General features: G+C 37.7%; 1 protein-coding gene, 1 long non-coding RNA gene and 1 other non-coding gene across 5 annotated transcripts in view; 2 read left to right on the top strand and 1 right to left on the bottom strand.

The window, feature by feature from the left end:
• Nucleotides 1–25,156, top strand: part of ITFG1 (integrin alpha FG-GAP repeat containing 1) — a 347,986-nt gene that overhangs the window by 253,162 nt on the left and 69,668 nt on the right. The window lies entirely within an intron of this gene.
• LOC111558184 lies at nt 6,077–6,180 on the top strand. The gene has a single exon (XR_002738770.1). It is a non-coding gene; the product is annotated as a U6 spliceosomal RNA (small nuclear RNA).
• On the bottom strand, nt 7,850–16,369 carry LOC123382440. 2 transcript variants are annotated; one of them, XR_006590812.1, is made up of 3 exons: nt 15,156–16,369; nt 14,489–14,617; nt 7,850–14,338 (listed from the first exon to the last, which is right to left on the bottom strand). It is a non-coding gene; the product is annotated as an uncharacterized LOC123382440 (long non-coding RNA). The 2 variants fall into 2 exon arrangements; XR_006590811.1 differs by having other exon boundaries at nt 14,489–16,369.

The raw sequence follows: 25,156 nt of genomic DNA, 5'->3' as shown, positions 1-25,156 counted from the left end.
CTTGGCATAAGGCATACTACCGCCATTTTAGCATATATAATACTTGAGCTCACGTCTCTATATTAAATGCCTCTCTATACTAGACTGGCATCCCTTAAGGTCAAGAGCCCTCTCATCATGTATACCTGGTACATAACTGAAGGTCAAGCATATAGTAAATAATTAATGATTTTTTTTTTGGTATAGTCTTAATATTGACTTTCTGTGCTTCAGTGAAATAACAAAGTGTAAAAATAATTAGGCTTAGTTTTTTAAATTGCCAGTTCATATAAGTTATAAGAAGAATATTATATTGTGTATGGGTGTGGGCGTATCCCTGCTTGGGTCCTCATAATAACCTTGTTTCATGAGGAATTACCCCCCATGTAAAGATGAGGAAACTAAAGCTTAGTGAAATTAAATTATCTAATCATAGAGCTATGAAGTACTGGAATAGCACAAAGCTAGGTGTTCTGGTTATAGTCTCATACTTTTACTACCCCAGTTAAGCACTGCAAGACCAACATTTTGTGTATGGTTAGGAAACTTCACATATTTGAGACATGTGGAAACAGACCCTAACCCAGAGATTTGCATGCAGAGATTTAATTTAGACTCAACACCAAAGCAACAGCTATTGGCCCTTCAGAAATGGCTCAAATAGAGGCAGAGAAGCCAGGCGTTTGTATTCCTGCTTTAATCAGACTTTGCCTGCAGGCAGTCTCCAGGAAAGGCTTATAGCTAGTAGGAGCCAGCTCCCTTTGGCTGAAAACTGTCCAGGTAGGAACCCGGCTGTGAGCTATCAGCAGCCAACACTGAGGAGCTCAGGGAATAAGTGCCTCAGTCCTGAAGAAAATATCTGGACAATGCATCACATCTATTATGAATGTATATGAGTGCCTGATCAAGTCCATCTGCTTTCATATCATTATAAAAATGTAGATGTATATAGTAGGGGAGGCTATGGGGAGGGGAATGCAGAAGATGTATGAGAACTCTCTGTACTTTCTACTTAATTTGGCTATGAATCTAAAACTGCTCTAATCAAGAAAGTCTGTTTTTTAAAAATTTTAAAGTATAGATGTAATTAATCAGAGGCTTAAGATTAACATGTGATTTAGGTATTGTCTACCTAATCTGTGAATTATTCAATTCCTCTTGCTTCCTGTCATTGACCATATTCATTACATGGTCAAGCAAAGAACTGTAAAACATTGAAATGAAACCCACTCATTTTACCTATAAGTTCTGGCAGAAAAGTGGATAGGAAAGGCTATATGATTAAAGCAGCTGCAGGTAATACTTCTGAGATCAATAATGTTCCCATTCTCTTTATCTTAAAATAAAAGCAACTTTAATTGTATGGAGAACTTTCATTTAGAAAGTCACATAAGTTGGGGTGCCTGGGTGGCTCAGTCGATTAAGTGTCCAACTTCAGCTCAGGTCATGATCCCCCGGTTTGTGGGTTCGAGCCCTGCATCGGGCTCTGTGCTGACAGCCTGGAGCCTGCTTCAGATTCTGTGTCTCCTCCTCTCTCTTCCCCTTTCCTACTCACACTCTGTGTCTCTCTGTCTCTCAATAATAAACTTTTAAAAAAAAATTTTTTTAGAAAGTCACATAAGTAAAATTCACCATGCAGAGAGATGTTCTTACGATGATTTCTCCAACAGTCCTGCACCTTTGGGCTTTTTTTTGGTGACAGATCTGCCTCCCATTCGTCCATTTATTATTTTCTTTGAAATTCAGATCCTGCTGAACTGCCTTCACATATATCATTTTCCTGCCCCACTGATATCACAAATCACAATTTTATGGCAACCTAAAAGAATCAAATGCACACTATACTTCCCCAGTTTTCCATATATCAAATGTATGCCCTCTTGTATTTTATGAAGAAGTAGGCCTTCTTCATATTGCTTTGTACTGAACATAGTATAAAGTTTTACATCAGGTATATGACCCTATGTGAAACTAAGAGGGAAAATGTACCGGGGCGCCTGGGTGGCGCAGTCGGTTAAGCGTCCGACTTCAGCCAGGTCACGATCTCGCGGTCCGTGAGTTCGAGCCCCGCGTCGGGCTCTGGGCTGAGGGCTCAGAGCCTGGAGCCTGTTTCCGATTCTGTGTCTCCCTCTCTCTCTGCCCCTCCCCCGTTCATGCTCTGTCTCTCTCTGTCCCAAAAATAAATAAACATTGAAAAAAAAATTAAAAAAAAAAGAGGGAAAATGTACCTACCACATGATATTCTTTACCACTTGAGTTAATTTATGAGTTGGATAGCTCTTGTGCTACTAATATGTTCCCACCTGATACAGGCAACCTATTTGATAACATGAAGAAAGGAAAGAGTTACTCAAATCAGAAACCAATCCCACCCAAATTCCTTCATCTCCATGTTGAAAACCCCTGGTCATACTCTGGACCTTATCTACCAGAACTATTTTACTTTAGAAATTTTTTTATTGTTTGTTTATTTATTTATTTTGAGAGAGAGGCATGCAGGCGAGCAGGGGAGGGGCAGAGAGAAAGTAAGAGAGAAACTCCCAGCAGGCTTCATGCTGTCAGCCCAGAGCCCAACTCAGGGCTTCATCTCACAAAGTGTGAGATCATGACCTGACCTAAAATCAAGAGTCAGAGGCTTAACCTACTGAGCTACCCAGGTACCCTACTTTTGAAATTTTAATGCCATCCATTCAGCTATTTGACTACAAACTATTTTCCAGCCTTCTCTTTCCCATTACTACACCTGTTCAACTTTAAGGCTGTTAGTCTCTTGACCTGTAATCAGCCCACTCCTGCCTTTACCTTCCTCGTGTAGCTACCATACATCAACCTCACTCCTGCCATTACTTTTAACTCCCATTAAGCACTCTCCTTCTACTGTATCTGCCTAGCAAAATTATAGCCCTGGGTTAGTCCAAGCTATTTACCTTCTTCAGTCCTAGACCTAGGCTCCTGGGCATTTCTAAAAAAAATAATAAACATACTTGCATATTGGTACCACCACCAGTTCATAGTCTTTACCTGAAATGAGCATTCTTAATTGTATCATAGTCTTATATGGATTCCTAGTCATCTTTTTGCCCATTCCTTTTCTCTGATTACTTTCAGGATTTTCTTTTTGTCTTGGGTTTTCTGCTGATTGAATATGATATGCATAGATAAATATAGGTTTTTAGTATTTTTCCTGTTTGGTGTTCTCTAAGCTTCCTGGATCTGTGGTTTGATATCTGTCACTAATTTTGGAAAATTGTCATGTTATTTCAAACATTTCTTTCTATTCCTTTCTCTCCTTCTCCTTCCAGTAATCCAGTGACACATATGTTACACCTTTGTCCCACAGTTCTGTTCAATTTTTTCATTAGTTTTTCTCTGTGTGTTTCAGTTTTGGAAGTTTCTATTGCTAGATCTTCAAGCTCACTGATCCTTTGTTCAGCCGTATCCAGGCTTTCCTCATTTTTATTATTTCTATCATTTCTGTTTGATTCTTAAGAGTTTCCATCTCTCTGCTTGTATTAACAGTCTGTTTTTGCATGCTGTCTACTTTTTCCAGTAGAGCCCTTAATGTATTAATCATAGTTCTTTTAAATTTCTGGTCTGCTAATTCTAACATTCTGCTATATCTGAATCTGGTACCAATGCTTGCTTTGTCCATTCAAACTTTGTTTTCTGCCTTTTGGCATGCCTTGAAGTTTTTTGTTGAAAATCGGATATTATATATTGGGTGAAAGGAACTAAGGTAGATGGACCTTTAGCATGAGGTTTTATGTTTATCCAGCTAGGATAACTCTAACAACTGTGTTTACTGTTTGCAGTAGCTATGCTGTCAGAGGAAGCAGTTTTCTCCAGTGTCTTTTTTCTTCCCTATTGTCTTTGTGTTTTTCTCCCACTTCTTAAACAGGGTCTGAGGCTTGCAGTGCTTTTAGCTATAATCCCATTATAAGACAGAAGCCCAGTTGATGTGGTGGTAACGAGCAGGAGTTAGAAAATGCATCCTATACTCCTATGATTAGGTCTTGGGCTTTTAGTGAGCCTGTGTCCCTGGGATGTGGCATACACATGTGCTTCTTCTTTGCTTCCCCTCCCCCATGGGCAAGACAGGAAGGCCAGAAAGAGCTAAAGTTAGGCATTTCCTTTCCCCCAGGTTAAACCCAGGTCACTTAAGATCTGGTAAAATAGTTTTCCTTGAGGGTAAGGTGTTAACCAAGGGCTCTGGGCCTTTGTCAGAATGCTTTCTTCCCCTCCCTGTGCTAGAAGCATGAGAGTTCTGACCCAATCTTACCCCTGAGAATCTGGTGGAACTTCTGGAGGTAAAACTCACAAAAGTGTGGGGCTCCTCTAAGACTGTTTACCTCCCTCTTCCAGAGTTTGAATTCTCAAACTAGTTCCTATTGAGCTTCCAGCAATGTTTCCATTACAGTTTAAGTGTCCTACCAGTACTAGCTCCAGTTTCAGTCATCTGCTTCTAGGCCTCTGCTCCCAGTAAGCTGTGATTCTGTATCCACCCCTCTCTCCAGTGTCAGGGTAGCAGTTTGCCCTGTGACCTGAGTTCTCTGAATCTAAGGAGAATTGCTTTTTTACTTCAGCTTTTTTGTTCTTTTTCTGAGGAGTTAGGACTTCCAAGCTCTTTACAGGTCAGACCAGAAACTCTCCTCATATTTTTTCTTTAAAGATTTTTTTTAAGTAAATTTATTTTGAGAGAGCAGGAGAAGGGGAGAGAGAGAGGGAGAGAGAGAATCCCAAGCAGGCTTCATACTGTCAGCGTAGAGCCTGACGTGGGGCTCAATGTCATGAACTATTAAAGCATGACCTGAGCTAAAATCAAAAGTCGGATGCTTAACTGTCTGAGGCACCCAAGAGCCCCTCTCCTTGCATTTTTATCAGTATTGCTTTATTTTTCCTTGTTATAGCTTTATTACAACATAACTGACATGCAATAAGCTGTACATAATGAATATATTCAATTTGATGTTATGATGTATATATTATATATATATATACACTATATATATTTATTTGGATATATATATCCATTACATATGGATATATCATGCCAATATAATGAAACACATACTATATCTAAAAGTTTTATTGTGCCCCTTGGCTATCCCTCCTTCTCACCTTCCCTGACCCTCCTCCCTATGCTACTTACTTTTCCTCAGTCACCACTGATAGCTTCTCTGTGAGTGCTGCTTTACTTTAAAAGTTGTCCTTGTTACTTCATGGCTTTTATCAATATGTCTTCCTCTGTGTCATTTATTGTTCTTTTCCTTGAAATTTGTTTAACTTCTTTTAAAATTTGAACATCTATAGAAGTATAGGTTAATATAATAAAACTCCTTGTGTCCATACTACCATCCAGCTTCAGCACTATCATCATATACCACCACCTACTAATTCCATTCACAGCCCCTCTTAAGCTATTTTAAGGAAAATCCATTATGTCTTATATTCTGTAAATACTTCCATGTATATCTCTCTAAGATAAGGACTTTTTACATGTTAGACCAGAAACTCCCATTTTTTCATAAAAACTGTTTTATATCCTTTCCAACATCTTCTTAAATCCATCCCCACGTTCATTTCTCAGTCATTGACCTAGATGCCTACTTCAAAGGGAAAATAAGAATGTAAAATCAGAATTTCTTCAACTGTGTTCAGTAACTTTGGGGAAGTTATATAACTCCTATTAAGCCTTATTCTCCACATCTGTATAATGGGGAACTAATTGTATGCATTTATGTTAGCTTCCTATTCCTGCTGTAACAAATTACTGTACATTTAGTGGCCTCAAACAGCACAAATATATCCTTTTACAGTTGTGGAAGTCAAAAATACAAATACGCTTCACAGAGCAGGACTCCATTCCTTTGGAGGCTTTAAGGAGAATCCATTCCCTTGCCCTTAACTTCTCAAGGCCACCTATATTCCTTGGCTTATGGCCCTTCTATCCATCTCTAAATCCAACCATGTAGCATCTTCATACCACTGACCCTAACCCAATCCTGCCTTCCTCTTTCACTTATAAGGACTGTAGAGATTATATTGGATCCATCTGGACAATCCAAGATAATCTCTCCATCTCAAGACCTTTAATCATGTGTTTGCTTCAGCAACACATATACTAAAATTGGAGTGATACAGAGATTAGCATCGCTCCTGGGTAAGAGTGACATGCAAATTCATGAAGCATTCCACATTCTTAAGGGAAAAAAATCCTTAATCACATTGGCAAATTCCCTTTTGCAATATAAGATTATCAACAGGTTTTGGGAGCTAGGATGTGAACATCTTTAGGGGACCATTATTCTGCCTACGACACTACCTCCTAAGGTTTTTATTAGGATTAGAAGAATTAATGTAGGCAAATCAGAGCAGAGGTCTAATACACAATAAATACTCAAAAAGTGTATCTGCTATTCTTTGTCAATGGTAATGGTTATTTTCCTGCCTCTATAACATCCCTGTATTAGCAAGGATAATGAGTTCCAAATTTTTGAGAAATTCTGGTGTTCTGTTTGCCTTCAAGATAAGACTAGAGGTCTATTTGACTTCATGACTTTTTTCTTATAATGTAAATCTTTTTTGGTATATATCACAAATTTATGAAATATGGATATCAATATTTTTAGTGAGAGCTACCATAAACATCTGTGAATCTAAAGAGTATTTTTATTCCTACTTCCTGATTTTTCTCTTTAAATACCAGACTAATTTTTTTAATCTTTTATTCACAATATAACATATATTGTGGGGACGCCTGGGTGGTTCAGTAGGTTAAGCGTCCGACTCCAGCTCAGGTCATGATCTCACGGTCTGTGAGTTTGAGCCCCAGGTCAGGCTCTGTGCTGACACCTCAGAGCCTGGAGCCTGCTTCAGATTCTGTGTCTCCCTCTCTCTCTGCCCCTCCCCTGCTCATGCTCTGTCTCTGTCTCAAAAATAAATAAAAACATTTTAAAAATAATAACATATACTGTGTTAGTAGAGATTATAGCTTCTTTCTCTGTCAATTGGTAATTCTTTTAACCAAAGCCTGCTGACTTTTCCCACTTTATGGATTATGAGTCTATAAGCAGGCATATGAGTATTCTCATTGAACAAAGGGTTGGAAATAGTCCTTTAATCTGCTATATACAAAAAGAATCCATGCATATTCCTTTTAAGTAGTTTCATGAGGACAGAGGAAGGATCTGTTTTGCCTGTATGTCCTAGAACATAGTACAGGGCCCGTGCTTACCAGTTTCAGTTATCTTCTATAGCACTAAATATAATCTCTTCATCCACACCCATCCCGCTTGCTATTTTTTTTATTAATCAGTGTGCTAATTATGCTGTGAGTCCCACATCCTTCTCAGAGACCTCATTCCATTGTTTATTCTACCTAGCCTGTGTATTCAACCTCCGCCTCTCTGTTGCTGCCTCCCCTTCAGCATTTAAGGAGTACCCAAATCTCTCTTATCTGCAAGAGCAAATATGCATATTTTCCAGAACCTCACATCCTCTCCAGCTATCACCTAATCTTGGTTTTCTCTGCTCAAATTTATTAAGTTGTCCACCATTGGATCTCTCCCAATTAGTTACTTCCATATCCTGAACCGACTGTCGTAATCTAGCATTTGACCTGAGGCCTGGTTCTCCTGACCACTCCTAGGAACACTCTCCTTTCCTTGGTTTCCTTTATTTTCATGCTTTCTGGCTCCCTTCCACTTCTCTGGCCATTCTCCCTTTTCCTTTATGGACATTTACTCTGCCCACCTGGAAATGCAGGTGCTCCTCAGGCTCTCACTCTAGGTTCTCTTCTCACTCTACTCTCTCAGTTATCTCAGTCTCTCCCCTATTTGTTTGGTGGGTGTTTTGTTTTGTTTTGTTTTGGGGTGCTTGTTTTTGCCATTTGTATACTGATCACTCCCAAACCTGTTTTCCAGCCATCTCTCCTGAGCTTCAGACCTTTATATCTGAGTGTCTTACAGGGACTGATAAAACTGAAATCCAGTGTTTCCCCACAAAAACTCAGTCCACTTCTTATGTTCCCTTTCTCAGTTACTTTTTCCTTTCCCTTACCCCCCAGATCTACTAGGTTATTGGTCTCAACCCTTAAATATCCTTCCTCTATCCAATCATCATTTAGTCCAGGTTATCATTGTTCTTGCTTTTCATGCCTGACTGTTGGGAGTTATCTGAGCCATCCTTCAAAAAGGTACCCCAGTGATCTTTCTAAAATACAAACCTTCAGTGGCTTCTCTTTGTCCTTGAAAAATGGTCCAAATCTAGTTAGACCTAGTTTGACCTAGCTTGAGCTTTTGTTTACCTCTTCAGCCATATTCCTTGCCATTTCTCCTCACACCCACTCCCAGCTCTCTCAGCCACACATAACTACTTGTTCTGACATTCTGTCTCATCTCCAGCCTCTTGCATGTTTTTTCTCTGTCCTGAAGCCTCCTCTTCTCCACCTTCTCCTAGAGTCCTTCATGTGACCTTCAGGTCAGCTTTCAGACAGTATTTCCTCTGAGAATCATTCCTGGGCTCCCCACTGACATAGGTCTGGATATACCGTCTGTTGTTTCTTAGCACCATATGCATAGTCCTGCTACTTACCACTTCTGTATTTGGTGAGTTATCTGTGTTCAGCCCTTGAAGGAGACTGGGTCTTGTTTATTATTCTGTACTTACTCCCTAACACAGTGGTCTGACACATAGTAGCACAATAAATATTTATGTATGAATAAATGAGCTTTTCCTAAAATTTGGTTTCCTTTTTTTTTATGGGCCTTCATTGATAAATTTACCATACCACCTCTTAACCACAATCACAATCCACATACCACCTCTTAACCACAATCACTTAACATATTCATTGTGAAGTTTGAACATTTGCAGAATAAATTACAAGCTATTCACAAGAGAAATGCATTCTGCAAAGCCCTGATATAAAGGGAAAACATCCCTTATTTATGTTCTCAGAGATACCTCATTATGAGACAGATGTTTCAGTTGTTACTACAAACAGATTTTTAATATATGTAGCAGAACAAGATGTATCTTTAACATTTTTTTTCATCTTTTCAATCAGAAATATTCTCAGGCTTGTAATTGTTCTGTGTAGGAATAATATCAGAAAGTATAAGCCAAGTAAGTTTCTCTTTGTCTTTATTTTAAGGAAAATAATCTGATTTAGTACTTTTACCTTCCCATCTTTAAAAGACACTAGTCTTTGCTACAACAAATATTTATTGATCAAAACAGATTTATGTATTTGATATCTTTTTAAAATATTATTCTACCTTTAATTCTAAGTATTTGCCTTTTTATCACACCTGACAGTGGCAATATCATCTTTCCTCTACCAAGGATAGAAAAAAATTGAAATTTTTCTACATTTAATGCCCTTTTATAGTCCTTTACAAAGGGAAAAATTCCTTGCATTTTTAACAGGAAAATAACCAAAATTAAATAAATAATTTACTGAATTTAATGTCTTGAAGAAATAAGAAATAATAGAAAAAATTCAATATTGAACTAAATTAGGCAATACAGTTAACACTAATGAAAATAAGGAAAAATATCCACGAGTGTTTATAAAAACATGAACAAGATAAAAAAAATTACCTGTGAGAAAAATAAATCCATATGTAAGTCACCTATTTTTCTAACATTTTAGAATCATAAACTTTATATTGCATAGTTAAACCTAATATTGATTTTAGCTAACACAATGTGTCTTACAAGTTCTTCCAGTTTAGTTTTACCATCCAGAGCCAATGATGTAAAATGTACTGTAGTCTCCAAGTAGGAGCCCAAGACCTTAAAACAAATCCTTAGATAATCAGGCACTTAACAGTGACATAAAAACCCCAAGATTTGTCTAGGCTACTTAAAAAGATAGTCTAATGAAGAAATGAAATGTATTCCAACCCTGATTTTCTATAATTCAACAGGCATACAGAGGACAGTTAGTTTAAAACAATCTGTATAATACAGCACCCAAACAGTATTGCATCAATATGACACATCCTAGAACAAGAAAAATGAGCCAAATATAGTCCTTGTTTACTTCTAGAATGGAAAATTTGAGAGATCACTAATATTTTTTCATTTAACTTCTCTGAATTCTCTCAAACGAATATCAGACATGGCATTTAAAAGGAAAGTTGGGACAATGTGAGAGATTTGTACTGATTTTCACACAGAAAGTGAACTTACTAGATGATGGGGTATAGGGCTCAGCATTCCAGAGGAATAGCTAATGTCTTAATTTTTTCTTACCAAAATTTATGAAACCAATTTATGAAATGTTTTCAACAAATATGTTTCTGCCTTGAAAATAAAAACTGAAACTACTGTAAAATTGTATGTTAACTATACTTCAATTTAAAAACGAAAATAGGCAATTACAACATGACTTCTTCTAATGACAGAAGGAGGCTTCGTCTCCTAAGTCAGAAGTTGGCAAACTGTAAAAGACCAGAGAGTAAATAGTTTCAGCTTTGTGTGGGTCACATGGTCTCCATCTCAACTACTCAACTCTAAAGTAAAAGCAGCCATAGACAATATGTAAACAATGAGCAAAAATCTGTGTTCCAATAAAAATTTATAAAAACAGGATGCAGGCCAGGTTTGCCACAGGGGCCATTGTTTGGCAATGCTTACCCAGGGTTATACACTCAATGATTGACTGCTTTACCACTTACTCAGCCTGATACAAAACATCATTGTACAAATGTCATGTTAAGTGAGGTGTGTCCAGGAAAGTGTGAGTAAATCCTTGGGCTTTGCAGTGAATCCAAGAGAAAAAATGCTCCTGTATGATCTGAGACCCCAAAATACCGAGAATATTAAATCACAATATACTAGATATCATTGCTGAAAACATGAGGTTTGGTCACCTACACGTATGACACAGTCCCTCCCTTCCCCCAACTCTTGAGAACATGGGACACCACTCTTTTATACAATTCAAGCCATCAATGCCTGGTTGTGTACCTTATGTTTGGGCTGGCACCTGTGAGTATAACTGCCATCCATTAAGGCTTATTTGTGCTTCCTATCTAAGTTTCTAGAGCCTTCACTCTCAAACAGCACTTCTCAAAAACCATGGTTTGTGACCCAAACTGTATGTACCACACCCTGATGTGAAATTTTCAGGCCACATTAAAACATGGTTGTGCACAATTTCCAGAAATTTCTGTGGAGAGTTGATCTGCCTGTGTGTAGATATGGCATCATGCCTTCCATCTTACTATTACAGGCTCTCTAAAACCCTCACATTCCAGTATAAAAAAGAAGATTCAGAATCACTGGGAACTGGGTCATAATCGTGAGGCACTTACAAACATCATTCCACACAAAAAAAGTTGCCAAACCAGAAGCAAGGACAAGATGTAAGACATAAAGGACCAGTGATTTTTTTATGACTGAGGAGGTCATTCATGTATTCAGTCAATATTTATTTATTCACTTCCTGCTATGTTCTAGGTGCTACATGAGACAAAAATCACTGCCCTCATGGAGATCACAGTCTAGTACACTAGTACAGCATACTAGTAGAATGAGATATTTGAGCTGGGAGTGGCCTTTATATTGCACAGCTCCAGGGTTTCACCATTCATGTCACAGTCTATGTCAGTGGCACCCCCTAGAGTGGTAAAATGGACAACCTGTAGAGTCTTCCATGGTGACCATGACTTGATTCTTGAAGGACTAGGATTTTAGTAGGTACAGAAGCAGAAGGAGGGCAGTCCAGGTAGAGGAAAATAGTATATGCGAAGGCATCATTTATTTAGTGCCTAAGGTTGACGTGGCTGTAGGCCCTGGGGCTACTAAGAGTAAATTCTTGTGACCTGAATTATAAAACCACATCATTCCTTCAGTCATTGAAAAAAAATAGTTGTTAAGCACTTACCATGATCCAGGCTCCACTATAAAACATTGGGATACAGCAGTGAACAAATCCAAAATTGTACCCAACCTCATGGAATTCACAATCTAAGACCATATGAAGAATTACAAGAATGATGAGCACTTCAGTAGTAAAGTACCCAGCGTTAGGAGTGCTTATAACTGGGCGAACATACCCAATTCAGGTAGTTAAAAATTGGAGGGATGGGAGAGGATAGGGTAAAAGCATAAAAGAGGGGAATGGTCTTGGATTGTTTAGGAAATCAAATGTCCACAGCAAAAACAATTCAAGAGTGTCTTCAAAGACACTCTTTGGGCAGCTCGAAAAAAAAAGACGTTTAATACACTTCTTGCTAATCCTGGATGTTAGGTCTCCATAGGAATGTGTAGGGGGGAACGTTGACCTCAGTGTGAATTCTGTAGGGGGGAGGAATTTCAAAGAGAAAACAGTTCATTTTATAGAAACTAGTATGCATTTGTTTCATTAAGCAAGAACTCTTAACACTTAGACAACCAAGATTACTGTACCACTTACTACAGGTTACATCCTCAAAAGTGTGTCTGTAAACTTCAGATGAAACTCAGGACCTCCAAAGCAGCACCAGGTCCATTCCTAGACCCTGACTCAGCCTTCTCCCCCCACTTACAAACCAGGGACAAAAAAAAAAAAAAAAAAAAAAAAACCCTGTGTCTTTTTCTGTTCAATTCAGGAACTTAGATGTCTTACTGTAAAAAGGAAGAAACTCTCGTGAAATGGTGAAGAACTCAATAATTACTCACTTAATATAGGAAGTGATAAAAAAGAGATTGTTTATGTATTGTTACAAGTCTTCCCATTTATAGTAAGTGCCTTTTCCTTATCCCATGTATGTGGAAAACATTTCTAAACGTTAAAACACATCATTGGTACATATAAACCTTATGCTAGAGTGATCATCCATATCAGACAAACTACTTAGAATTTTATAATTTCTGCCTTATTGTTCTTTCTGTTGAATAGAACAGGGGCAAGAAAACACCATCCAGTGGACAAATCCAGCTTCCTGACTGTTTTTGTGAATTAAGTATTATTGGGACACAGCCGCACTCATTTATTTACATATTATCTATGGCTACTTTAATGCTATATCAAAGTAACTGGCAATGCAAGACCTTATGGTCCACAAAGCCTAAAATATTTACTGTCTATCTGGCTCTATAGAGAAAATGTTTGCAGACATCTGGGCAGAATAACAACAATAGAAAGTAAAAGTTACTCTCATCTTTCTCTGATTAACTAAACTTTTTAAGCTAGCACCCTAAATATCCATTCAGTCAAATATTTGCTGTTTCAGAGATGTTCCCTCCAAATCATTTTAAACTATCTCTTGTGAAACTGTACAAGCTATAAGATTCTCTCATTTGAAATACTCTGATTTATTGCTCAAGATAGGAGTGCTTCCGTCTACATGATTGTTCTTTCTCTCAATTTAAATCACTTGCAAATTAGAATTTGCTTGCAAATTTAATAAAGGTTATTTAATGCTGAAATATCCATATTTTCTTATGTATACTACTTGCTTCCTTGCTTGTCAAGGGAATTCTACTCCCACACATATTCCAACAAGACCCTACACTTCACTTATATACCTATCTGATAGCCTTAAGTTTGCCCTTAAGAGGAAAAGGTCACACTATTTTGTAGTTACAGATGAAAATTGAGTATGCTCAAGTCATAATAGTATAGGCCACATGAAAGCACTTACACAATAAATACTTTCAGATCATGCCTTTTAAGAGCTAAATAATTTAAAGTAAATAAACATTTCATATTATATCACAGAATTCAGAAAGCTTAATGATTCCCATCTTGAATCTCTTTGCCTTTCAAATCTGCGAAATTTCAATTCTGTGAACTCTCATTTTACTGCTTTGCAAAATTTGTGTTGGTTAAGAAAGGTGCATTGCTACTATAAAAAAAAAAAAAAATCCGCACCACTACAAGCAATTGAAAAGAATGAGAAGTGTCTCAGTGTTTTCTGTGTACCCAACTGAATCAATGGTTTTATTCTCTTGTATTCAATCAAATCCAATCATTAAACAAAAACTTAGGGTATGCTAAATACTCTCATAAGCTGATAATTTTTATAAAGTATACAAAATGTAGTCCTAGTAGATAAGTGGGGTCCCCAAACAACCAGCATCAGCATCTCTGGAAAGTGTAAGAAATGCACATTCCCAAGGGCTCACCCAGACATGTGAAATAAGAACATCTGAGGATGCACTCAATCCATCTGTATTTTAACAGTCACTCCAGGTGTTCAGTGCTTTCTAAAGTTTGAAAGTCCAGTCCACAGCCCTGGACATTAGGGAAAGGGATTTACTATAGGCCATCTTTGTCTTACACAGCAATTATGTATACTTGGAAGTGGAATTTTATTCCAAAGATAAATTCTTGCAAAGAAATTATTCATGTAGTTTTAGAATCCTACAATAAAAAAAAACAAGAAGGTGAACTTGATAAATGTTTCTGGTTATAATCAAAATAATTTTGCTCACTTAATAGTTCAACATAATTGAAAAGGAGATTTAATTACCAAAATTAAAAAACAATAATGCATACATATTGAATACTTACTGTGTGCCAGGCACTGTTCTAATTATTTTACACATATTTGCTCAGTCTTCACTATAATCCTATGAGAGAGGTACTGTGATTATCCTTAATTTAAGATGAGGGAACTGAAACAGGGAGGAGTTAAGTAACCTGCCGAAGATCACACAGAAAATAAAGAGGAGAAATTTGAATCCATATTGTGACTCTAAAAACTACATTGTTATTCTCAGGATTTGAAAAGCTAATACCTAAAATACTCTCAATATATGAAATATGTGGAATAACTCACAGGCCTAAAATTATTGTATTAATCAGCTCTAACTACCATTACAAAATACAATAGAAATTTATGTTCTCACAGTTATGGAACCTGGAAGTCTAAGATCAGGGTACCAGTATGGTCACGTTTTGATGGAGGCTCTCTTCCTGGCTTGCCAAGGGTCACCTTCTTGCTTTGTGTTAATATGGCCTTTCTAGGTTTGAGCACATGGAGAGAGAGAGAGCAAGCTCTGTGGTGTCTCGAGGGTTGCACTCTCATGACCTCTCTAACCCTAATTACCTTCCAGATATCAGCACATTAGGAGTTGTGGCTTCAACATATAAATTTGGGGTGGAGACAAACATTCAGTCCATAACAGAACAAAAATCCATTTCAGAGGAAGTGTGAAGAAATTAATGTGAAACTCACAGATGTGTTATCATCATTCCTGATTGACATTCCCATAGTTTGGGCCTCTGGCATATTACCTTTTCAGGTTTCACCTAAAGGAATTTAAGATGTGTGCATAAATACTTACATGAACTAGAGGAATTATTTCAGAAATTCTTAATACAGATATGTAAAAGATACTAAAGATATAGCAATACTCCTAGCACTTCTACTGTATTAGAAGAGACACAGGGTAAAAATTATTCCAAGTATCTTGGCACTCAGTGTAAGCATGATCATTTTTTAGTATATTCTGTAGTGAGTATTCATATAAATGCCAAGTGGCACTATCTCGGGGAAGAAAAAAAAACAACTCTGAAACATGTGTAATGCTAGGACATATAGAGTAAGAGACCAAAAAGATTTATAGGCAGAGGTATCAGTCATATCATTTCAAATGGGGAAGGCAAAGCAGGATTTATTACTCATTATGTACACAGTGGTTTTAAAACTTCTTGGTCTAAGGACCCCAAAGAGTTTTCTTTGAGTTATGTCTATCACTATTACTCTATTTGAAATTAAAAACAAATAATTGCTAATGTTTCTATTAATTCATTTAAAAATAACAATAAACCCATTGCATGTTAACATAACCTATATTTTATGAAAAAATTAACTATACCTTCCAAATTTAAAAATTAGTGGAGTGGCATTGCTTTACATTTTTTTTTTAAATCTCTTTAATGTCTGGCATAATAGAAGACAGAAGATTCTTCTATCTCTTTTTGCATTCAGTTTTTTGTTGTTTTCGTTGAAATACATGAAAAAAATTTTACTTCTCACACATGTATAGTAGAAAATGGGGAAGTTTGATTTTCTGTTCAGATTAATACTATACTGAGGCTGAACTAGTGGCAGTTATTGACAGGTTGCTTGTAGTGAGGAATTTTAAACCATATCAATGGATTTTTCTTGCTCTGTTACATTACCCACTGGTTATTTACAAGTCTGTTGAATAATTTTCCATACATTTGTGAATTTACATTTATTGAGGCTTGTTTTATGGTCTACTACTTGGTTCCCCCTGGAGAATGTTCTATGTGTGCTTGATAAGAATATGCATTCTGGGTGATCAAAAAGGATTTAAATAATATAACAGAAAGTGAATTTAGAATAATAGTCATAAAATTAATCGCTGGGCTGGAAAACAGTATACAGGACAGCAGAGAATCTCTTGCTACAGAGATCAAGGGACTAAGGAACAGTCACGAGGAGCTGAAAAACGCTTTAAACGAAATGCATAACAAAATGGAAACCACCACAGCTCGGCTTGAAGAGGCAGAGGAGAGAATAGGTGAACTAGAGGATAAAGTTATGGAAAAAGAGGAAGCTGAGAAAAAGAGAGATAAAAAAATCCAGGAGTATGAGGGGAAAATTAGAGAACTAAGTGATACACTAAAAAGAAATAATATACGCATAATTGGTATCCCAGAGGAGGAAGAGAGAGGGAAAGGTGCCGAAGGGGTACTTGAAGAAATAATAGCTGAGAACTTCCCTGAACTGGGGAAGGAAAAAGGCATTGAAATCCAAGAGGCACAGAGAACTCCCTTCAGACGTAACTTGAATCGATCTTCTGCACGACATATCATAGTGAAACTGGCAAAATACAGGGATAAAGAGAAAATTCTGAAAGCAGCAAGGGGTAAACGTGCCCTCACATATAAAGGGAGACCTATAAGACTCGTGACTGATCTCTCTTTTGAAACTTGGCAGGCCAGAAAGAATTGGCACGTGATTTTCAGGGTGCTAGACAGAAAAAATATGCAGCCGAGAATCCTTTACCCAGCAAGTCTGTCATTTAGAATAGAAGGAGAGATAAAGGTCTTCCCAAACAAGCAAAAACTGAAGGAATTTGTCACCACTAAACCAGCCCTACAAGAGATCCTAAGGGGGACCCTGTGAGACAAAGTCCCAGAGACATCACTACAAGCATAAAACATACAGACATCACAATGACTCTCAACCCGTATCTTTCTATAATAACACTGAATGTAAATGGATTAAATGCACCAACCAAAAGACATAGGGTATCAGAATGGATAAAAAAACAAGACCCATCTATTTGCTGTCTACAAGAGACTCATTTTAGACCTGAGGACACCTTTAGATCGAGAGTGAGGGGATGGAGAACTATTTATCATGCGACTGGAAGCCAAAAGAAAGCTGGAGTAGCCATACTTATATCAGACAAACTAGACTTTAAATTAAAGGCTGTAACAAGAGATGAAGAAGGACATTATATAATAGTTACAGGGTCTATCCATCAGGAAGAGCTAACAATTATAAATGTCTATGCGCCGAATACCGGAGCCCCCAAATATATAAAACAATTACTCATAAACATAAGCAACCTTATTGATAAGAATGTGGTAATTGCAGGGGACTTTAACACCCCACTTACAGAAATGGACAGATCATCTAGACACACGGTCAATAAAGAAACAAGGGCCCTGAATGAGACATTGGATCAGATGGACTTGACAGATATATTTAGAACGCTGCATCCCAAAGCAACAGAATATACTTTCTTCTCGAGTGCACATGGAACATTCTCCAAGATAGATCATATACTGGGTCACAAAACAGCCCTTCATAAGTTTACAAGAATTGAAATTATACCATGCATACTTTCAGACCACAATGCTATGAAGCTTGAAATCAACCACAGGAAAAAGTCTGGAAAACCTCCAAAGGCATGGAGGTTAAAGAACACCCTACTAACGAATGAGTGGGTCAACCAGGCAATTAGAGAAGAAATTAAAAAATATATGGAAACAAATGAAAATGAAAATACAACAATCCAAACGCTTTGGGACGCAGCGAAGGCAGTCCTGAGAGGAAAATACATTGCAATCCAGGCCTATCTCAAGAAACAAGAAAAATCCCAAATACAAAATCTAACAGCACACCTAAAGGAACTAGAAGCAGAACAGCAAAGGCAGCCTAAACCCAGCAGAAGAAGAGAAATAATAAAGATCAGAGCAGAAATAAACAATATAGAATCTAAAAAAACTGTAGAGCAGATCAACGAAACCAAGAGTTGGTTTTTTGAAAAAATAAACAAAATTGACAAACCTCTAGCCAGGCTTCTCAAAAAGAAAAGGGAAATGACCCAAATAGATAAAATCATGAATGAAAATGGAATGATTACAACCAATCCCTCAGAGATACAAACAATTATCAGGGAATACTATGAAAAATTATATGCCAACAAATTGGACAACCTGGAAGAAATGGACAAATTCCTGAACACCCACACTCTTCCAAAACTCAATCAGGAGGAAATAGAAAGCTTGAACAGACCCATAACCAGAGAAGAAATTGAATCGGTTATCAAAAATCTCCCAACAAATAAGAGTCCAGGACCAGATGGCTTCCCAGGGGAGTTCTACCAGACGTTTAAAGCAGAGATAATACCTATCCTTCTCAAGCTATTCCAAAAAATAGAAAGGGAAGGAAAACTTCCAGACTCATTCTATGAAGCCAGTATTACTTTGATTCCTAAACCAGACAGAGACCCAGTAAAAAAAGAGAACTACAGGCCAATATCCCTGATGAATATGGATGCAAAAATTCTCAATAAGATACTAGCAAATCGAATTCAACGCCATATAAAAAGAATTATTCACCATGATCAAGTGGGATTCATTCCTGGGATGCAGGGCTGGTTCAACATTCGCAAATCAATCAATGTGATACATCACATTAACAAAAAAAGAGAGAAGAACCATATGATCCTGTCAATCGATGCAGAAAAGGCCTTTGACAAAATCCAGCACCCTTTCTTAATAAAAACCCTTGAGAAAGTCGGGATAGAAGGAACATACTTAAACATCATAAAAGCCATTTATGAAAAGCCCACAGCTAACATCATCCTCAACGGGGAAAAACTGAGAGCTTTTTCCCTGAGATCAGGAACACGACAAGGATGCCCACTCTCACCACTGCTGTTTAACATAGTGCTGGAAGTTCTAGCATCAGCAATCAGACAACAAAAGGAAATCAAAGGCATCAAAATTGGCAAAGACGAAGTCAAGCTTTCGCTTTTTGCAGATGACATGATATTATACATGGAAAATCCGATAGACTCCACCAAAAGTCTACTAGAACGGATACATGAATTCAGCAAAGTTGCAGGATACAAAATCAATGTACAGAAATCAGTTGCATTCTTATACACTAACAATGAAGCAACAGAAAGACAAATAAAGAAACTGATCCCATTCACAATTGCACCAAGAAGCATAAAATACCTAGGAATAAATCTAACCAAAGATGTAAAGGATCTGTATGCTGAAAACTATAGAAAGCTTATGAAGGAAATTGAAGAAGATTTAAAGAAATGGAAAGACATTCCTGCTCATGGATTGGAAAAATAAATATTGTCAAAATGTCAATACTACCCAAAGCTATCTACACATTCAATGCAATCCCAATCAAAATTGCACCAGCATTCTTCTCGAAACTAGAACAAGCAATCCTAAAATTCATATGGAACCACAGAAGGCCCCGAATAGCCAAAGGAATTTTGAAGAAGAAGACCAAAGCAGGAGGCATCACAATCCCAGACTTTAGCCTCTACTACAAAGCTGTCATCATCAAGACAGCATGGTATTGGCACAGAAACAGACACATAGACCAATGGAATAGAATAGAAACCCCAGAACTAGACCCACAAACGTATGGCCAACTCATCTTTGACAAAGCAGGAAAGAACATCCAATGGAAAAAAGACAGCCTCTTTAACAAATGGTGCTGGGAGAACTGGACAGCAACATGCAGAAGGTTGAAACTAGACCACTTTCTCACACCATTCACAAAAATAAACTCCAAATGGATAAAGGACCTGAATGTGAGACAGGAAACCATCAAAACCTTAGAGGAGAAAGCAGGAAAAGACCTCTCTGACCTCAGCCGTAGCAATCTCTTACTCGACACATCCCCAAAGGCAAGGGAATTAAAAGCAAAAGTGAATTACTGGGACCTTATGAAGATAAAAAGCTTCTGCACAGCAAAGGAAACAACCAACAAAACTAAAAGGCAACCAACGGAATGGGAAAAGATATTCGCAAATGACATATCGGACAAAGGGCTAGTATCCAAAATCTATAAAGAGCTCACCAAACTCCACACCCGAAAAACAAATAACCCAGTGAAGAAATGGGCAGAAAACATGAATAGACACTTCTCTAAAGAAGACATCCGGATGGCCAACAGGCACATGAAAAGATGTTCAGCGTTGCTCCTTATCAGGGAAATACAAATCAAAACCACACTCAGGCATCACCTCACGCCAGTCAGAGTGGCCAAAATGAACAAATCAGGAGACTCTAGATGCTGGAGAGGATGTGGAGAAACGGGAACCCTCTTGCACTGTTGGTGGGAATGCAAATTGGTGCAGCCGCTCTGGAAAGCAGTGTGGAGGTTCCTCAGAAAATTAAAAATAGACCTACCCTATGACCCAGCAATAGCACTGCTAGGAATTTATCCAAGGGATACAGGAGTACTGATGCATAGGGCCACTTGTACCCCAATGTTCATAGCAGCACTCTCAACAATAGCCAAATTATGGAAAGAGCCTAAATGTCCATCAACTGATGAATGGATAAAGAAATTGTGGTTTATATACCCAATGGAATATTACGTGGCAATGAGAAAAAATGAAATATGGCCTTTTGTAGCAACGTGGATGGAACTGGAGAGTGTGATGCTAAGTGAAATAAGCCATACAGAGAAAGACAGATACCATATGGTTTCACTCTTATGTGGACCCTGAGAAATTAACAGGAACCCATGGGGGAGGGGAAGGAAAAAAAAAAAAAAACAGGTTAGAGTGGGAGAGAGCCAAAGCATAAGAGACTCTTAAAAACTGAGAACAAACTGAGGGTTGATGGGGGGTGGGAGGGAGGAGAGGGTGGGTGATGGGTATTGAGGAGGGCACCTTTTGGGATGAGCACTGGGTGTTGTATGGAAACTAATTTGTCAATAAATTTCATATAAAAAAAAGAATGACAAAAAAAAATAAAAAATAAAAGAGGTGAAACTGAAAAGAAAAAAAAAAAAAAAGAATATGCATTCTGCTGGACATGAGTGCAGTTTTCTTTCCACATCTGCTACATCTAAATGATTTATAGTATTAAGTCATCTATTTCCTTGTTGATCTTCTGCCTCATTGTACTATACATTAATAAAACTGGTTTTTTGATAATTATAATAGTATCCAGCCATTATTGTTGAATTATTTATTTCTCCCATCAATTCTTTATGTATTTTGGAACTCTGTTGTTAGGTGCATTTATGTCTCCTTTTGGGGTGCCTGTCTGGCTCAGTCGGTTGAGTGTCCATCTTCGGCTCAGGTCATGATCTCATGGTCTGTGAGTTCGAGCCCCATGTCAGGCTCTGTGCTGGCAGCTCAGAGCCTGGAGCCTGCTTCAGATTCTGTGTCTCCCTCTCTCTCTGCCCCTCCTGCTCATGCTCTGTCTCTCTCTCTCTGTCAAAAATAAATGAACATTAAAAAAATGTATAATTATATCTCCTTTTATCATTATAAAATGTCCTTTTTGTCTCTAGTAACAAATTTCCTCTTAAAGTGTATTTTGTCTTAAAGTGTCGTATGGCCACTCCAGCTCTAATTGGGTTACCATCTAGATGGGATTTTAAATCCCTTGTTTCTTATACTCTATTTTTTTAACTTATTTTCTTAGTAGTTTCTCTCAGAATTAGTTTGCATCTTAGAAACAATCTATTTAATTCATATTAATGCCAACTTAATTTCAATAGCATAAAAAAAACTTTGCTCCAGTATACCTCAGTTTACTCCCCCCTCTTTTGTTCTTTTGTTGTCATACAAATTACATCTTCATGCATTATGTGCCAACAACATGGTTTTTTAATTAATTACTTGCTAAGTGAAATAAGTCAGAGAAAGAGACTCATATGTTTTCACTCATGTGGAATTTGAGAAACTTAACAGAAGACCATGGGGGGAAAGGAAGGGAAAAAAATAGTTTCAAAAGAGAGGGAGGCAACCATAAGAGACTCTTAAATACGGAGAACAAATTGAGGGTTAATGGGGACAAGGGAGAGGGGAAAATGGGTGATGGGCATTGAGGATGGCACTTGTTGGGATGAGCACTGGGTGTTACATGTAAGTGATGAGTCATGGGAATCTACTTCCAAAGCCAAGGGCACACTGTATCATACTGTGTGTTAGCTAACTTAACAATAAATTATATTTAAAAAAAAATAAAAATAAAGTAAAAAATAAAGACGTGTTTTTTATACTATATTGCCCCACATTCAAGCTAACTCAAATAAACTTTTATTTGCCCCCCCTCCCAAAAAAAACCACAATGAACCACAATGACATACCTCCTCACACCTGTTAGAATGACTAAAATTAACAACTCAGGCAACAACAGATGTTGGCAAGGATGCGAAGAGGATCTCCTTTGCACTGCTGGTGGGAATGCAAACTGGTGCAGTCATTTTGGAAAACATGGATTTTCCTGAAAAAATTAAAAATAGAACTACCCTATGACCCAGCAGTTGCACTACTAGGTATACAGGAGTGCTGATTCGAAGGGATTCATGCACGTCAATGTTTATAGCAGCAGTATCAACAATGGCGAAAGTATGGAAAGAGCCCAAATGTCCATCAACAGATGAATGGATAAAGAAGTTGTGTGTGTGTATACACACACACACACGCGCGCGCACGCACACACACACACACAATGGAATATTGATAAAAAAAAATGAAATCTTGCTATTTGCAACAATGTGGAAGGAACTAGAGTGTATTACGCTAAGCGAAATAAGTCAGAGAAAGACAAATATATGATTTCACTCATCTGTGAAATGTAAGAAACAAAACAGATGAACATAGTGAAGGAAAGCAAAAGTAATAAAAATTTAAAAAAAACAGAAGGAGACAAACCATAAGAGACTCATAAATACAGAGAACAAACTGAGGGTTGATGGTGGGGTGTTGGGTAGGAGGATGGGCTAACATGGGCGATGAGCATTACAAAGGGCACTTGTTGGGTTGAGCACTGGGTGTTATATGTAAGTGATGAATCACTAAAGTCTATTCCTGAAATAATTATTACACTATATGTTAAGAAACTTGAATTTAAATTTTTTTAAAATAAACTTTTAATGTTTATTTTTATTTTTGAGACAGAGAGAGACAGAGCATGGATGGGGAGGGTCAGAGAGAGAGGGAGACACAGAATCTGAAACAGGCTCCAGGCTCTGAGCAGTCAGCACACAGCCCAACGCGGGGCTCAAACTCACGGACCGCAAGATCGTGACCTGAGCCGAAGTCGGACGCTTAACCGACTGAGCCACCCAGGCGCCCCTAAATTTTAAAAAATAATAAAAAAATAAAAATAAAATCTCTGCTTAGTAAGTCAAACATCTAGGCTGCCTTGGGGGCAATTTCTACTGACTGCTTTTCTTCCCTCTATGTATGAACCAAACTCTATTTGTGTCATAATTTTCTGTTAAAAACCAGACATTTTATATAATGGAGATCTCTCCCCTGGGTTTGTTGTTTTTGGTGTTTGTTGTTGTTGCTCCTGTTTTTTCAGTGATTTTCCTGGGCTAATACTTTAAAGTCTCTATTGTGTTTAGCCACTGAATTCCCTACTCAGCCTAAGAGTCAGATATAATTGGATAGACATTTCCTTAAATGAGATATTAGATGAGAGATTAGGGCCTTTGTGGTCTTTTGTCTGGAAACAGTGTTACACATGTGTGGCCTGCTAGTCTCCAGAAATATGTCAGAGCTTTTCAAAGCCCGTCTTTGAACATCTTATTCACATTTTGCCTTTTAAGATTTGGTCAACCTCTTATTAGCCCAAACTGATATCAAAGAAGCAATTGCTAATGACTGTTTTTAATAAATGTCCCAGTGTGATAGGGCTATCCACCCAGAGCAAGTTCTCAGTCTTTCCAAATAAAGGTAGTTAGAATAGAGCTTTGGTGAAAACTGCCAGACACAGCAAATAGTGACATTTCTCTGTGGATGAGGCTTTGGGAGCTCCCAACCTGTTCTGCCCCTCTATTAGCTGCTATGCTTTCATTTTCACGCTAATGTAGTTGCAGAGCTGCTGATTTCAAAGCCTACTTCAGAGCTAGGGAAAGGGTTATAGGAATAGGACAAATTAAAATGCAGCAAAGTGCACTATTCTTAACAATATTCAGTTCTTTTCTTGAAGTTCTTTTCTTTTCAGATGCTTGCAAAACTTTGATTTCCAGAGTCCTGAAAGGATTTGACAATTTTTTTTTTTTACCAGTGTTCTCATTGCTTTTATGAAGGAGATTTTTGAGGTCCTTACTATACCATTCTAGAAGTGATTCTCCTCTATTATTTTAAAATCCATTGGTCTGTCTTGTACTTTGAATCTTCTTTTATCCATGAATGATTTAATAACATCATGCATTGGTCATTTGGAAAATACTGGTTTACCAAGTTATGCAGATCTTCCCAATATTAACATATTTCATTATATAATATTTTAAAATCGCACTTGTTAGGGGTGCCTGGGAGGCTGAGTCAGTTAAGTGTCCAACTCTTGATCTCAGCTCAAGTCTTGATCTCAGGGTCATGAGTTTAAGCCCAGCGTTGAGCTCCACACTGGACCTGAAGCCTACTAAAAAATTTAACTAATTAAATAAACAAAATAAAATCACACTTGTTATATCACCACTGATCACATCGGAAAAGTTGTTAAGTTTTTAATATTTCAGGCTCACAGTGGTGTATACAAGTCTTCTAAAATTCCAATTTTCAGGGCACCTAGGTGGCTCGCTCAGTCCATTGAGTGTCCATCTCTTGATTTCAGCTCAGGTCATGATCCCAGGTTGTGGAATTGAGCCTCACATCAGGCTCCATGCTAAGCATGGAACCTGCTTAAGATATTTCTCTCTCTCTCCCTCTCTCTCTCTCTCTCTCTTCCCCCCCTTCCCCCCCC

This window comes from Felis catus, chromosome E2 (assembly GCF_018350175.1).
Source record: "Felis catus isolate Fca126 chromosome E2, F.catus_Fca126_mat1.0, whole genome shotgun sequence".
NCBI lineage: Eukaryota > Metazoa > Chordata > Mammalia > Carnivora > Felidae > Felis > Felis catus.
The sequence above is the reverse complement of the archived record's forward strand: the minus strand, read 5'-3'. Positions and strand labels throughout refer to the sequence as shown.